Genomic DNA, 16,266 nt, shown 5'->3' on the forward strand with positions numbered 1-16,266 from the left:
TGGAGTGTCCGAGCATGGGTCAGGTCTGTTCCGGCGGAATCCATGGTAGGGCCTGTTTATTCTGTCAGGGATTGGACTTCGGCTGAAGTGGATCCCAGTGGCAGGAACAGCTGGGAGTGTAGTAGGGGTCACAAGCAGAGGTCGGCAGCGAGGAGACTGGAACAGGATGATAGCAATAGCTAGCACAGCAGTAAACACAGGAACCTTGCAGGAGCTAAGAACCAGTATAAACAGGCAAGGGAGGAACAGGAAAGGGAGGTTTATATATGCAGGCTGAGAGGGAGCACAGGTGCAGAGGTGTCAGGTATCAGAGTCTGGAATGTTCCTTAGTTTAGCAGCAGCAATCCCGGTGGACAAGTATAGGTTCTGCAGGCTAGAACAAGACATTGAGAGTGGCAGCAGTCCCGATGGCCAAGCATGGGTACAGCAGGCTAGAGAATATGACATCCCCGTTCTGCCAGGAGTTTGTAAAAAGGGCAGGGGCTGCCTCCTGGTTTGCACTGAGCATGTGTCAACTTCACACCTGCACTCCTTAGCATACCAGGGTCAGCCTTTTACCTGGTGACCCTGAGTCTGGGGTTTGGCCACAAAGTGCGAATGGCCCATGCTGAGAACCGGTATCTGGCACTCAGCAATATCCCGGCCATTTTCACACTTTGGATCTCTGAGGCTTTTCAACTCTGTACTTCACTAGACTCAGAGGCTCCTACTTAGCAGGGGCCCTTTGAAGTGCAGAGAGGAAAATAACCTCAACTCATGCATTTGTAGCAGATGGCTACATCAAGGAATTAATTGCGGGCGGACAGAAAAATCTTCCTGCCTGTACCTTTTAAAACATAACTAAAATACAGTTTATTTATATATATATATATATATATATATATATATATATATATATATATATATATATATATATATATATATATATATATAATTAACCCCTTCTGTCCCAACACGATTTAGGGTTAATCAGCCGGGCATACTGACTTTATTATTGGCATGATTAACCCCCGATCGTCACAGTTAAAACAGTGTTGTTTTTAAAGCCCTATATTTTATATTCGTTTTGGATCATTAAAGTATTTGAAAGATTTCATTATACATTGATGGTGTTAGAGTGCTTGCCACTAGGTTTTCTATTCTTGTGTATTCATATTAAGCTGAAGTAAACTAGTGGTATGATCAAGAGTGTGGCAATTTCAATTTAATGTTAAGAAGTACATATAGATTTCATTTTAAGTTGTAATATCTTTTAATGAACAAATAAGAGTTCTTTATAGATCAGGGCCACTGAGAGGGTTATCGGCGCTGAGGATTCTACTATGGAATCAAACTTCAGAAAGCCACAAACAACTGCGATAGCAAAATGCCCAAAACTGCTGAGTTGCCAGCAACATGATGTTCACCTCTCTCAAAAAGGCTCACACGGCGATCTGTCCCAGCTGCATAGAGAGCTTCAAAGAGAGAGCCGCCTCTCCCTGCGCATATCTCACCAGCGATCGCAGTGTTTTAATAAAAATGTTAATACTAGTGTACGTGAGCAGGGGGTCTCTGGAGCAGAACCAAGTTGATTTCAGGTCCGGGGACCCCCTGCATCCCAAGATACAGGCCCCAATATGGGGTGCCGATATCTCCTATTCATTTAAATGCCTTGCGTCATGGGACAGTGGGATTTAAATGCATAGGAAATACTGGCACCCATAATGGGGGCTATAACTCAGGAAGCAGGGGTCCCCAGACCTGAAAACAATGGGGTTCTGCTCCAGAGACCCCCTGCTCATGCACACTAGTATAATTTTATTTATTAAAACAGCTTTATTAACTTAGCGGCTAGCAGCTAAAGCAATGAAGGGGTTAACCACCAGTGTTCAGTTTATTGTGGGTAGTGGGGTTGGGTGAAGGTGGTATTTGGCCCATGGTGGGTGTTTAGGCCTTGCAGGGGGGTTTGCGGGTGAAGTTAATGCCTTCAAAACCTTAAGGTTTAGAATCGCTATGGTAATGAAAAGGTTAACCCCTCTCGCTACCACCCGGTATACCTAAACATCCATCCTTGGGGCTACAACCCCCCCTTCACCCATAATAAACAGAAATACACACAACAACCCTACTATCCACCTCCTCTACCCCCAACACCCTCCCCTCCCCCCACCCTCGCCCACACCATATACAGTGCAGTAATGGGTAAAGTAACTATTATCCAGATCTGGATAATAGTGCATTGCCCATTCAAAATTAAACATTAGCCAGCATAAATAAAGTTAATAAAACTTTCTACTTACCCCTGCCATCATGAAGGGCATCCTCGTCAGCATACTCCAGGTTCATGTCCTCAGTTGCCAGCAAGAGTACATGAAAAAATACAATTTAATGGCCCCTAACCCTTAATCACCTTAGCAGTTAATAACCGCTATAGTAATTAAGGGGTTAACCCCTGTCCCATGCTACCCATCCGGGAGGCCTAACCACCCACCCCAGCCCCACTATACCCAGCCTTAACCCATTGATTGGCACAGTGGTATATCATACCCATATAATATGGGCATGATAAGCCACTATAGCACTCAATTGTCAACCTAATACAAATCATTAAGGCCAAAAATACACAATATTAAAAAAAATACACAAGCACCTAAACACGCAACAATAAAATATTTAAAAAGCCTAATAGTACACATGAATAAAAACTATCACCAAAACAGCAAAATAATAAAAATTATGTTATTTCAAAACATAACAATAAAATTAAATAAACACATATCCAACCAATTAAATAAATAAAAGCACTAGCCAACAAATTAATGAAATAAATAAAAGCACTAGCTAACAAAACAATTAAATAAATAAAACCACTAGCCAACAAAACTATTAATTAATTTAAACCGCTAACCAACCCTAAAATGTACTAAAAACAAGCCATCCAAATTCCAAACAATTTAATCAAAACAATAAATAGAAATAGAAAAAATTATAATCAATTCAAAACAAGCATTTGCCAAAAAATGCATTGCCTATCACTGAATTTATATGTACCCTAAAGGGGCATAGATGAATACATTAGCAGTCAATGGGCAATCAAAAACATAAAAATAAATAAATACAATTAAAAAAATTGAAAAAATACATTTATATACATTCAATATTTTCCTTACCTTTAGAAGTCTTCGCCCTCCGAATCCCGGTGTTTCAGGAAGCTCTCAACCCGCGATGTCATCACCCGCAATCCGTCTCCATCCTCCTTGAAGATCTGCATCACGTAAAAACAAAAATCTTCTTTCTTTGATCTTCTGTCACCTTCTTCTATCTTTATCTCTCATTCTTTTCTTCTTTTCTTTAATCTTCTTTCTTCTTTCTTTCAATCCAAAGTACCCCATGTTAAATCCACAACGGATGTTGTCCCATCGTCTTATTGAGCTAAAATGAGATGGAACAGGTCTTATATATAAATGTGACATCACATTTTAGGGTCAGATGGGGGAAAATTACTATAACAAAACCAATATTTACAGAAAATCACCTAGCTTTGCCAATGCGCATGTGCAATGTATTGGTTAATGCATTTCTGTGTAACGAAAATCCCTGTTAATATAGCTAACGTAAGGATGCTACTGTAGTTTAATGAACGGCCGTTGTTTTTGCATAGCTATTTTGTGGTGCTACTGTAGTTTAATGAACGGCCGTTGTTTTTGCATAGCTATTTTGTGGATACCTGTTAAACTTAGGAAAAATAACCGACGTTACTTTTATAGTTAACGTCACATTAGTAGCCAAGATTTAACGGACCTTTGATGTACAGCAGGGCCCCAGTCATGCACCGGGTTCCGTTCTAAGGACCTGCTGCAAAGGGAAAATTGCCGAAAGCGGAACCGGCGATTTTCGTTATGTGTGCATGCACAGACCGGCAATGCGCTGTTCTATACATGCGTAACATCGGCAAAACCCTCCATTCTGCGCATGCGCAACCCCAGACCGGCCTGTTCTGTGCATGCGCGCACATGGCGAACCACTTCTCGGTACCGCCGTATCAGCGGATCGACGAAAAGCGGAGCGCTGAGAAGCGGGGCCTTGCTGTATCAACTATAAAGGTAATTTGGAAGCAAAAGTTTTTTGCCTAGCTAACAACATGCAACAAATGAAAGAAACTTCTTTAACAAGCTTCCAACAGTATACTGTATTTGAAGCAGTTGCAAGCAAAATATAGTGCAGTGCATCTAAACTACGCGTTTTATTTTACATTGATACATCACCTCTTTAATTGTGTCTTCAGAGAATTCAGTTTGTTTAGTTTATTACGAACTACTTTCATGAAACCAGCATTGTATGAAGAGCTACAGTATGAAAAGTGTTTGCCCATCACTACCTGGGGGAACAAGGAGAGAAAACTTCAAAGCTTGAATACTTATACCTAGGCTTATCTTATAGTATTGGTGTTCCTGGAACAATAATCCCTCCGGTAAAGTCTGTGAAGAATTAAATTTTATTTCAGATGGTATCCCCTCAGCATCAGGCAGATATCTTATAATTAGAATCACAATTATGCAACGGCATTGCTGGGAGCATTGAAATATATTTCTTCTTTATGGACACAATTCTATGTCTCCTATTTATTTTTAGATTTGTTAAAGATGTACAGTCAATGGCTTTTTCATATTAACAAAAAGACCCTTGTAGCACTTAACAAAAGAAATTAGAAAGAAAGAAAGAGAGAGAGAGAGAGAGAGAGAGAGAGAGAGAGAGAGAGAGAGAGAGAGAGAGAGAGAGAGAGAGAGAGAGAGAGAGAGAGAGAGAAAGAGAGAGAGAGAGAGAATCCTAAGAATTATACTTCCTATATAATTTTTTTAAGTCATGAGCTTTTTAGGTATGATTTTAAAATTAAGTTGTTTTCCTACTCATACACTTTATATAGTCCTTGAAAAATTACAGAATATCACTATGGTAACAACAGTCAATCTGTAATATGCACCACACTGCGGGGGAAATTAATTGCACTCCGATACGAGCTATTGCACAGCGATCCCACATTAACTAATATTCAAGTCAGTGGCACACAACACGAAATCGCTGTATCGAAGCTCAATGAAACACAGCGTTTGTTTGCCTTCATGAAACCTGACAGTGTTTTGGTGAGCTGTAGTCACTTTCGCAAAGTTAACCGAGATGTGTGGCAAGTAACTATTCTGTATTGGTGCCACACTTACACTGTTTTTCATTTTGTAAAAATTTGGCCTCAGATTTAAAAAAAAAACTTCATCAAGACCTATTTTACAAATTGGAATGGAGAACATTTTAGTAAAGATGGGAGAACCAGTCCAAATAAGTTTCCCAGATATTGTTTAGACCAAATCTGCCCCCCCACCTTCCCCCCACACCAAATTCCGTCTGTCGATTGAGTACTAAAAAAACGAGCAGATTAATTCAAATCCATTGAATACAATCCAGATGAGACAGAGACCAAAAAACACTTTCAATTTAGTTGTGTCTCCAGTTATATATATATATATATATATATATATATATATATATATATATATATATATATATATATATATATGTATATATATATGTAACGGTTTTTGTGAACCGGCCTGACCCACCCAATCTCATATTGGCCCCTGTGGTCTAACCAGTCCCCATTACAGTGTGGTAGTGTCTGGTGGTGCACCTGTTGGCAACAGGACTCCTGAGTCTCCCACATGATGGTGTGTGGGGAGAACCCGTCCAGACAGGCAGCTGAGGTAGTGTGCTGAGTCCTACCTATATCCAGTGCAGCGCCTCCACCTCATCAGGATCCCTGCGTCCGCATGGGGATGGTCCTGGTGAGGAACTCCTCGGTGGTGCCCCTCTCTGTGCAATAACTCCACACTTGCACACGAGAGTGTTGGTAATCAGGAACATCTTTATTGTACAGCGGGCAACTGCCCTCCACAATGGGGTGAAATCAGCCCTCCATTGTTCGCTGTGCTTCTCTTTGAAAGGTGTCTCGTCCTAATCAAGGGATTCCCTATCCCCGCAGGGATAATACACCTGTGCCAGGTCCCTGGTCACAGCCTTATTGTCCTTTTAATATTCCTCTTTAACTTCTAAGCTAGAACTGACTCCAACAGCTTTTCTCTGTCTCCTTGTGCTACCAGACTCACAGCTCTGCATCAGACTACTGCAACAATGTTGCAGACCTCCATCTGCCTCTTACTGACAGAGGCAGCACAGCAACAGGAACTCAGCTAACTTTTGATCAGTGCTGTGCCTTATGTATACTCTGGAAGCTGACACACCTCTGACATCACTAACCATGGAGTCAGAGCCTGTGACCACTCCCATCCATACATAGGGCACCTCACCAGGGTGTGAGGGCAAACCTCCATAATCACTGCTGGCATGCCCACAACTTACCAGACCTTACTGTCAGCAGGAGAGATGACTGCAGCCATTTTACATGACCGCTACATTCTCCCCCTGGTGAATCCCACCGTCCCCGGCTGGGACCTAAATTTGAACACCTTCCATCAGGAAGCACTGTGAAACAAAACACACATTAGTCCCAACATTATAGTACATATAATAGCCGATACATCCTAACATAGACGTATCACAACCAGGATTACTCTGTTATAGAGTATCCATTAGAGGTACTACCATACCCTTTAAGGTGGCCTACGCACAGCATGGTCCACTGGGCTTAAAGCAGAAATGCTGTAACCCTCTGGTTTACACTTCTCATCTAACCCGCCAGGATCCCAATCTTCTTCCCCTGATCCTTCCTCCTCATCAGTGCCATACCCCTATCCTCACCAGTGGAACCCATTTTAAACTCAATTTCTCCCTCCAGGAGGGGTTCAGGGACATACAGGTACTCCAACCCGTGGGGCGCTTTGTACTTGGCTATAATAGCCGTCTCGGCCCGGCTGCTCCTAGTCAGCTCTGCGTTCCCTGCCCTCCCTGGCAACACCCATGACAGGGGCTCATCAGGGTCTACTGGGTCTGATAGGATGTCAGGACCCATGGGCTCTATTTCCTTGTGCTCAATTTTGAACCACCTCTCTTGCAGCTCCCTTTCCCTCTGCGCGGGTGTGAACTCTCCTACTGCCCACCAGTAATCCACTATATCCTCCCTTCGGATAAGGAATCGCGTACGATCCATCCAGGCCACATAGCCCTCAAATAATGGGGCCCACCACCGGGTATCTTTACCTTTCTCTGACTCTATTGGGTCACCTTCCTCTGCATCCCCCCAAGAGAATACCCCCGAGGTTCTTTCTGAGCGAGGCTTAGACCATGGGTATGATCCCTGTGCCTTCTCCTCTGCCGACTCGGTTACACTAGGCACCCACCGGTCCCTCGATACCTTACCCAGTTGCCCTCCACCCCTGGAACCACCCTCTGAATCGTAACTGTTCAGTCTCTCCCCAGTCCGTTCCTCACCGATTCCCTGGGACCCTCCCGACATTCCCAAACTGGACGGGGACCCACGGGAAAAGGTGACTGGGACAGGGGCTTTATCTAGGGCATGGGTTTGGGCGTAGGGACAGGAAATGGGCATCCGCGGGGTTCCAACCCGCTCTCTGCCTTCGGATAGTCCTGTATCATTGTGCGGATGTGCCGCTGGTTGGGCCTCACCCGTCTCAGCTCTCCTCGCAGCCTGCCAGCTCTGTGTTGACACAGGTGATCGGGAAGCACTGCCCGATCGCCGAGGCATTGTGGTTCTCTCTCTGGTCGTTCCGCTACCTCCGCCGGAAGTGACGTCATCACCGGAACCGGATACTCCGCCATCTTGCGATGGATCCCCATGCGGGATCTCTTCCTCCACAACGACATCCGCCGCCGGAAGTGATGGTTCTGCTCTCCGCTCCGCTCGGGCCTGGGCTAGGCCTTCCTCTGCCGTTGCCACCACCGGCGCCTAGGGAGGGTAAGGAGGTATCTCACCGCTCCGTCGGCTCGGGATGGAATCTTCTCCTCCTTCCGCGCTGTAAGTCACCACGGCCGTGGGACTCCGCCTCTCGGGTTGGTTCTGCACCGGCGACACGAGACTCCGCTCCGCCGCGACACAGGTAAGTGCCGGTTCTTTTCCAGCACCGCTGTAGTGGTCCGCCGGTAGGCGCATCACCACCGTCGTTAGGGTCGCTTGTTCCTCTTTCGAGGAGCCGAACTCCGACTCGGGGAGTGGCACTCCCGCAGGGGACCGACGGTGAGGTTCCGGGTTCTCACCGCGGTTGTAGACCCCTCTCTCTTCAGGCTCCGTTCCGATCATTAGGAGTGATCCCCATTCTCCGGGATCAACTGGTTCGGTGCAGGCCGCACGCGGGGCTTCAGCCGTCAGCATGGCTGTGTCCGCTCCCGCCTCCTCGGTCTGCCCAGGCACGAAGGGCTGCCTGGCCCCTAGGCAGTGGATGCCACATTGGGGACACCATGCCGTGGTGCTAGCTTCTCCGCCGGGTAACCTTTACTGCGTGCACAGGCACCGCAATGTCTCTTTGTCCCCAGCCTTGACTACCAGGAAGCCTCCTGGCAATGAATAGGGAAATATGTCCATCTCGCTTTTGGTAGTGCTGGTCACAGGAGACACTTTGCACAGTGGTCTCTCCTGTTCACCAGCTCCTCGCAACTGTGGGACAGGAAGCTCACATCCAGCTCCTCCCTCAGACAACTCGGGTCTTGCCTGGCAGAGATAGAGACCCCTCCCCCTGGTGAATATTTGGGGAGGGTCCCACAAGTTAATTGGATGCCCCGGCACAGGGGCTGAACTTTTCACAGTCCTGGGGGCGTGGCCTCTGATTTCGCGCCCTTATCCCCAACAGGGTGGAATTCCTCTTTTGCCGCCAATTCCAGCCGTTTTCTTTCAGCTGCCTTGCGTGTGAAGTACCCTTCCTTTTTGCACACAACTCCAGCTGCCGGAACTACTTCTGGTAATTGCGCCGTCGGCTCACCAGCTCCTGGATCCACTAGACCCATGCCCAAGGGGCATAACTGGAAGCCACTCCCCCTGGTTGAGATTAGGGGAGGGTCCCATAGATTTATCGGGTGACCCAGCACTGGGGCTGAATTAGTCACTGTCCATGAGGGCGCGGCTGCAGCTTTCGCGCCATACCCCCCATCAGGTCGGGGTTTCCCTGTTGGCGCCACTCCTGGCCAACTCTCTGCAAGTCCCGAATTTGCAGAATTTTCTGCAACTCGCCCACGCGGTCTCCCAGGGAGGCGGGAGCCGCCATTTTGTAAGTCCTGTTCTCCAGATACAATCTCAATGTCCTCGTTACTATCATTCAGGGTAGCACCCCGCGGTCCTAGGCAGGGCCAAAACGGTGCAGCTACAGCTTTCGCTCCACTCCACAGCAGGCTTGTAAAAGACATTCCAGCAACAGCTTGCTCTTCAGTGGGACGCACGCCACGTGTGCTCTCCCCATCAGCCTCCGGTCGCCATTATGGACTATCCGCACCGCGCGGATCCTCCATTCTTGCGGTCGCCATTCTCTCGCAGTAGTTAGGATTATTATACATGGGGCTCCTCTCTGCGGGGCAGCCTCCACACCGGTACAATAAAGATTGCCCTGATGCACCACCTTGTGTACCTAATGTAGGCTGGACTCGTGTTGCACTACCTCAGGCTAGGCTCACTCTCTCAGTGTCTGCTGTATCTCCTTCCTCCCAGTCTGTGCTCCCTACGGTAAGAGGTCTGGAATGGGCTAGAGTACTCTGGGGCTCCCATGCAGTACTGGGGCGTCTACCTCTCTTGGTCAGCCTAGCGCAGACCCTCTCCAGGACTCCTGACCACGTTAACAGGCTATCCCTTCTGGCATCCTACCAACTAGCACTACCTCACGGTGACTAGTGACGGTAACAGACACGGTGACAGCTATAGCCCGGCTCCAAACCCCCAACTCCTTTCAGGCCCCTAGGTCGTCCCTGCGAACTGACAATACCCTGCCAGCCCCTGAACACCCCTAGGTCCGTCCCAACGCAGCACAGAGTGGCAGCAGACACTCTCCCTGTTTCCCAGTGTGCCTAGCTAGAGCCTGTCCTGTTGACAGATCTGATCTCAGCAGCGCCTCCAAATTTAACGGTTTTTGTGAACCGGCCTGACCCACCCAATCTCATATTGGCCCCTGTGGTCTAACCAGTCCCCATTACAGTGTGGTAGTGTCTGGTGGTGCACCTGTTGGCAACAGGACTCCTGAGTCTCCCGCATGATGGTGTGTGGGGAGAACCCGTCCAGACAGGCAGCTGAGGTAGTGTGCTGAGTCCTACCTATATCCAGTGCAGCGCCTCCACCTCATCAGGATCCCTGCGTCTGCATGGGGATGGTCCTGGTGAGGAACTCCTCGGTGGTGCCCCTCTCTGTGCAATAACTCCACACTTGCACACGAGAGTGTTGGTAATCAGGAACATCTTTATTGTACAGCGGGCAACTGCCCTCCACAATGGGGTGAAATCAGCCCTCCATTGTTCGCTGTGCTTCTCTTTGAAAGGTGTCTCGTCCTAATCAAGGGATTCCCTATCCCCGCAGGGATAATACACCTGTGCCAGGTCCCTGGTCACAGCCTTATTGTCCTTTTAATATTCCTCTTTAACTTCTAAGCTAGAACTGACTCCAACAGCTTTTCTCTGTCTCCTTGTGCTACCAGACTCACAGCTCTGCATCAGACTACTGCAACAATGTTGCAGACCTCCATCTGCCTCTTACTGACAGAGGCAGCACAGCAACAGGAACTCAACTAACTTTTGATCAGTGCTGTGCCTTATGTATACTCTGGAAGCTGACACACCTCTGACATCACTAACCAAGGAGTCAGAGCCTGTGACCACTCCCATCCATACATAGGGCACCTCACCAGGGTGTGAGGGCAAACCTCCATAATTACTGCTGGCATGCCCACAACTTACCAGGCCTTACTGTCAGCAGGAGAGATGACTGCAGCCATTTTACATGACCGCTACATATATATATATATAGGTGAAACAAGGCAGCGGGCACTCTGTGAACAATGAAAAGCCAGGTATTACCAGATCTTCATCCAGAAAGAAGAGACAGCACACAGCCAAGTTGAAATAAGTAACAATATATTGAGGTAACAAAAACCAAGGCACTACATCCGAAGTTTTGGTCAGCTACACGTGACCTTCCTCAGGGATGTGCACAGGAGAGTGGGGCATCAATGGTTAATGAAGCAAACAGTGAGGGTAAGATATCTTTGCCAGATACAGTCCATGAACAGCCATGTGGCACAAGCAGTCAGAGTTCAAATATCACCAATAGAGAATGTCCCTTCTCAGATATTGAATATGGTGTACTGACCGCAGACCTTGTTGGACACGCAACTGGTTCCTTACACGTGTTGTCCGGTTCCGTTGTGGGATAGTAATGCCTCCTGGCACGCCGAAGATAAAATCCCTTCAGTGTTAGTGTTAGCTTCCGCGTATCAGACCTCAGTCAGAGCTAGAGGTCTAGAGTGGATACGCTATGTTGAAAACACTGCTGCTTCCTAGTATGAAGCCCACGATCAATGCTCCGCCTCCTCACACTCCGTCACTGTGTCACGACGCTCCAACATGTTTCGTCACACGTAGTGACTTTCTTAAGAATGAGAATGCTGAAGCTGTGATAGTTTATTATAGCCACGAAATCAGCTGCAAGCAATCTCAGTCGTTAGCTGCATGTGGACAATTAACCATTAAATACCACATGAAGCTTGGATAACCATGATGAATGATTAATAAACCAACCCCCTTATAATAGCTCGTTATAAAACACTATAAAACTCAAAATAGTGTACTCCATGAATTGAAAGTAAATATAATAATCAATTAAAGGTTAAAAGAGCATAAAAAAGATATATAATAGATGCAAGGGGGGTGGTAAGGCAGGGTAATACAGAATCCAATAATAAATGCATAAGATATAGATGAAAATACATATTGTATTGTATGTCTTTATTTATATAGCGCCAAAAGTGTACTGAGCGCTTCACAAAGAATACAGTACAGGGAATTTTAAAAATACAAGTGCAGCAAAAATCAGACAATGGGAAAGGAAATCCCTGCCCCGAAGAGCTTACAATCTAAGAGGTTTGAGGGGAAACTTACAGAGACAGCAGGTGAGGGAATAAGTGCTGTAGATGGGTGTGCTTGGCCACAATGGGTGGTATAAGTGACTGTGGGACAATAGCCATGAGTGCAGGCTATTGGGATGCTTGATTTGTGGGTCAAGTTTTAAGGTTAGTCAGTGTTAAATGAAAAGGTTAACACCATTTAAAGGGGAAGAGATGGCAAGGAGGCATAGGTGAGATCAGGTGTGTATGTCTGGCTATAAGTATAAAATATAAACAATAGGTGTGTGTCAGAGTCATGCACTCGCATAAATACACCGCTTGTGCAAGAATTAGTACACACACCACAAGCGAAATAGAGATGAGAGCTGATAAATATAACACAGGATCAGGAGAGCGCGGAAAATGAAAAGTGAGACTAAACAAGTGTACTGGTATCAATGCAGTCGTTGAGGCCTCTAGGGACCATAAATCCAAAATGATTCCCGAATGCAAAGAGTCTTAAATCTGTCACCACCTAATTTGGAACTAGGGACTGATTCAATGCCTGCTATTCTTAAACTGGTAGGATCCTTGGAATGTAATGTAGAAAAATGTCTGGGGACACTATGATTGTTGGCACCTTTAATGATAGCCCTACGATGTTCCAAGAATCTGATGCATAATGGGCGCTTAGTTCGTCCAAAATACTGTAAATTGCAGGCACATGACAGAATGTACACTACGTGTGTAGTTAAACAATTGATCTGGCTCTTAATACTGTGTACAGATCTATTAGTAGAAGAGGTGACAGACTTACAGGTGTTCAAATGTTTGCACATAATGCATCTAGACCTCCCACACTTGACATTCCCTGGGGGAGAGGTGTGAGGATTAACCAACAGAGGGCCCTCTCTAAGCCTACTAGGTGCTAGTTGGTTTTTAACGTTGAAGGCTCTACGAAACACAACTGGAGCTCTTGGAGTGAGATACCTATTAAGATGTGGATCACACATTAATACTTTCCAGTGTCGATTATATATACATATACAGAATGTAGTGCACTTTCCCCCACCCCCTGGGAGATAAGGCGTCTACGGTGTGTGTGTGTATTACCTGTGGCTCGCAGGAGACCTGAACCTCCGCCGCGGAGAGCCTGGGGTGTATCTGATTCTATATATGACAGCACCTCCACCTGCGTGGGATCCCAACTATGCGGGATAACCCCGTGCAGGACCATATATGTACAACATACACTGATGCAATAAAACAATAGCACTTTACTGTTGGGCATATATGCAATGACAAACAATGATAACAATAATACTACTGGTTACAGCTAACCAAACAGCCTTGCCCGACCTTTCCCACCACCGTGTTACCCCACACCGTGTCCACAGTACCTGACGGAGCCCTCGGGCACCCAACCACCCTGGTATCCACAAGAGTCTAAACCCACCCCTATATGTGGTCAGCGCTGCCACTATGGTGTGTGTTAATTGGTTGGTGCACTTACTGATGTAGGTACCTGCCGGGTGCCCCAGCACCCGGGCACGCTGACTGGAAGAACGATGGGAACCGCCAATCCAGCGATGTCATCCGCGATGAGAACACCTCCGTGTGGGTGGTATCCAGCTGGAGTGTCTCTAGGTCTTGCAGTGTGATCTGGTCCAAGATCACAATCCTCAGGGTTGCGCAGCGTTGCAGCTGTGTCCCTGAACTCAAACAGCTAATGGGGCAGTTTCCCTATTTAAGGGCCTGTCTCTGTAGCTGCCACAAACTGCAGGGGAGTCGGAGCCTAGCTGGGGCCTAGGGGAATGTCTGGCCTAGTGCAGGAGTCACACACCCCTGCACATACCTCTTACCTCTATACTGTCCCAGCACCGACTAACGTGGCTGCAGCATGCAAATTGTATCTATATTCCCCTTCCAGGGGAAGCTGCAGCACTATTGGCTGATCTGCGCCACATGATCCTCACCCCTATGCATTATGATTATGTGTAATGCTGAGCTTCTGTGTAATGGCCGCTACTATTTCTATGCCTCTCCGCATGTGCGAGCTCCTGCGCATGTGTGATATTTCCAATATGGCGGCACTCTGTGGAGGGAGCCGCCGGAGCCTCCGGCGAGCCGTTCGCTGGTCCCTACTCCCTTGCAGTACTGGCCGCACCTGTCCCTGCCTCCGCTGCTAGGCGCGACCGCGCCGGGAGGTAAGGGAAAACGGGGCACCAGGGGACCCTGCTATACTCTCCCCCTGGTGAAAATAGCAACGTTCCCGCTTGGGAACAGCGTAACTCAATAATATAACACATAACTTATATAATAAAAATGCAATATAGATATATGAATACAACTTATCACATTGAATCAACTTTAAACAATGTAGCACAATTCAATGAGCATCACAATCACAGATTGGATTTTGCTCCGAGACCACTGCTGAGCCTCATAGTGGGGTGCCCCAATTATATCATAGGTTACCCAGTTTGGAGGGTACCTGTCAAGCTGTGCAGCCCATAGACCAGGCCAGTCCCCTGTACTGAGGTGGGATGTTGAATATACACACCGACAGCAGAGGGAGCGGGTCCGGGATGTGGTTGTAGCGTGGCCAGGCCTGGATTAAGATTTAGAATAGTCGTTGTACTTGCCGAGTTCAGGAGTATAGAGAGTTCCGTAGTTAAATCCGTTTCTGTGTCCAAGGGTCTGAGAGGTAAGAATCGTGATGGGTAAGCCGAAGTCGGAAGCCAGGGAGGTAAGTCAGACAAGCCGGTTCAAATCTGTAGGAGTAAAGACAAACAGGAGCACGACACAGTATCCAGTCTACACAGGAAGCAAGGAGCTATGCAGAGCAAGGAAGTGAAGGCAAAGCAGGATATTTAAAGCAACAGTGACCAATCCGGACGAGGGGCATGGCGGAGGCGTGTCGAGGAGCTGCTCGTGAGTGGCTGAGAGATCAGGAAATAGTAGAGCCCAGCTGAGAGTCTGTAATACAAGTGCCAGAATCCAAGATGGCGACGGCAGAGTTCAAGGTATGCACTGGGCGGCGGCATGGGTAGCGACGGGGGGCAGGGGCAGCAGCCGCTGCAGTACTGGTAGTGGGTAAGGAGGGGTCACACCGCAAGGGACATGGCCCCCGATTCCTTACATTACCCCCCCTTCAGGATCGACCTCAGGACGATCCATCCAAGGCTTCTGTGGAAATTTCTTGTGGAAGCAGTCCAAGAGAACTGGAGCATGGATGTCCTCCTTGGGTACCCAAGAGCGTTCCTCTGGGTCATAACCCTTCCAGTGAACAAAGAATTGTATCTTTCCTCTGGATACATGAGAATCCATGATTGTCTGGATTTCGAATTCAGGTTGTTCTTGGACCGTGACTGGTTTGGGTCTATGGGTCTTAGCAGGGAACCGTTTGCTCTGGACGAATGGCTTGAACAAGGAAACATGGAATACGTTTGGAATCCTCATGGAAGACGGAAGTTGCAGACGAAATTCCACAGGATTAATTTGTTCCTGGATCAGAAAAGGCCCTAAGGATCGGGGTGCCAATTTCAGGGTCGGAGACTTCAACTTGATGTTCTTGGATGAAAGCCAAACTCGGTCCCCTGGCTTGTAATTAGGGGCCTGTTGATGACGGTGGTCTGCCTTAGACTTGAATTTCTGAGCGGCGCTAAGAAGCGCGGACTGAATCTTGATCCATGACTTCTGAAGAGTAGTTACCTGTTCATCAGCCACCGGCACTCCTATTGGAATGTTTGAGATTGGCAGTCGACTTGGGTGGAAACCATAATTCACAAAGAACGGGGTTTCGTGCGTGGATTCATTACGAACTGAATTTGTTGCAAATTCTGCCCAAGGTAGCAGGTTAACCCAATTATCCTGGGAGTCGGAAATAAAACATTGTAGGTATTGTTCCAGCATTTGATTTAGTCTTTCTGTTTGCCCATTAGTCTGGGGGTGATAGCCTGGCGAGAAGGATAGCGCCATGCCAAGCCTCTTGGAGAAAGCCCGCCAAAATTTTGATATAAATTGCGTGCCTCGGCCCAAGACTATGGATGTAGGTATCCCATGGATGCGAAACACCTCCTTGGGGAGGATATCAGCTAGGGTGGGCGAGGAGGGAAGTCCTTTGAGTGGAACAAAGTGGGCCTGTTTTGAAAAATGGTCAACGATGACCTAAATGGTATTCATCCCTCTGGAAGGGGGTAGATCCACAATAAAATCCATTGAAATATGTGACCATGGACGTTCAGGTACT

At 47.2% G+C, this 16,266-nt stretch overlaps 1 long non-coding RNA gene across 1 annotated transcript in view; it reads right to left on the bottom strand.

The window, feature by feature from the left end:
• LOC142491949 (uncharacterized) overlaps window positions 1–4,340 on the bottom strand; it is a 68,690-nt gene extending 64,350 nt beyond the window's left edge. Inside the window, exons 1-2 of the long non-coding RNA XR_012800610.1 lie at window positions 4,245–4,340; window positions 3,150–3,411 (exon numbers count right to left, since the gene is read on the bottom strand). This is a non-coding gene — a long non-coding RNA (uncharacterized LOC142491949). The remainder of the gene's footprint in view (window positions 1–3,149; window positions 3,412–4,244) is intronic.
• Between the last annotated feature and the right edge of the window lie 11,926 nt (window positions 4,341–16,266).

The sequence above is a fragment of the Ascaphus truei genome, chromosome 4 (assembly GCF_040206685.1).
Source record: "Ascaphus truei isolate aAscTru1 chromosome 4, aAscTru1.hap1, whole genome shotgun sequence".
Taxonomy (NCBI): domain Eukaryota; kingdom Metazoa; phylum Chordata; class Amphibia; order Anura; family Ascaphidae; genus Ascaphus; species Ascaphus truei.